We start from the raw sequence: 1,318 nt of genomic DNA on the forward strand, positions 1-1,318 counted from the left end.
CAGTCCTGATAGTAATTATTCACTATTGTACCACATGAGTGCTATCCACATCCTTCATCAACCCCGCCCAGACAGATTGGATACTACTCAGTGGAGATTCTAACTTCCTCTTTACCCTCTGGATCTAGTCTCCCTCTTGAAAGCTTGTAAGCCAGTCTCTTCTTGCCTTTGTAGAACCCCAATTTTGGGTAGCCAGTGTCCAAGTTGCTCATCCCTGTCTACCCTGTGTATTTGAAGGGGTGGGAATGATCCTCGCTGTAAAGATTTGTTCCCTTTTTTGAGCTACTGCATCCATAGATGTAGGTCAAATTCATCAAATTATATCAGATTACTCATTTTCCCCTCTTCTTTCTTCTTCTAATTGAGCTCTGATCATCCAGCCATTGAAGCCAGGTCAAGTGGGTATTATCTGTAAGTGTGGATGTTCTTGTGCATATGCCCTCTCTTCTTGTCAGCTGGATGCTTCACTGTCCACTGTAATCCTCTGTGGCTATGTCACCAACTCTGGGCCCAGGAGTTCCCAGGTCTGGCCAAACTGCTGGTCAACCAGGTCTCCACCTGGGTTCACAGGAGTGTATTGAATGTGGTTGGACTTAGCTCACAGCTTCATTGCTCTTTTTCTCTCGCTTCCCCTTATTGGTGACCAATGTGGTCACCAGTCAGACCATGTGTCTGCTTTTGTATTCCCATTGAGTCTCAGTCTTAGAAGGAGATTTGACCTGAGGGGACCTGACAGCTTGCCTTGGTGTCTCCTGGGTGAGCAACTTGCTTGTTCTTGTAGTAGTCAGTTGGACTGCTGTTATTGTTTTGTGTTTTTCCTATTGGTTTTTCTTTCAAGAAGTATCTTCTGTTCTTCTAGCCACTCCAGGCTCATCTGCTTATCCTTTCCAGTGGAAATTTCCCACCTCAGAAGATTCTGGATGGGGTTCAGGATTCCACCTATGGTCTTATGTAATGCAGAGCTCCGCAGGAAGCCTCCTTCACTGCTGTGCCCATTTTTTAATTGGTTTATTTGTCTTTTTCTTGTAGAGGTGTTGTTTCCTATATATTTTAGAAATGAGTCCCTTGTCTGATGTGTCATTGCAAAACATTTTTTCCCATTCTGTGGGTTCCCATTTTACTCTTGGTGAACTCTTTTGATGCACATAAATTTTTAATTTTTAGTATGTCCCAATCATCTATTTTGTCTACTTTAGTTTGTGTAGTTTTCAAGATGTTTGGTAGTCTGTGTGTGCCCTGAATTAGAGCCCTCACATTTGTCCCTATTTTTTCATTGATGACCTTCATAATTTGGGGATTCACATTTAGGTCCTTAATC

This window comes from Chrysochloris asiatica, unplaced genomic scaffold (genome assembly GCF_000296735.1).
Source record: "Chrysochloris asiatica unplaced genomic scaffold, ChrAsi1.0 scaffold00106, whole genome shotgun sequence".
Taxonomy (NCBI): Eukaryota; Metazoa; Chordata; class Mammalia; order Afrosoricida; family Chrysochloridae; genus Chrysochloris; species Chrysochloris asiatica.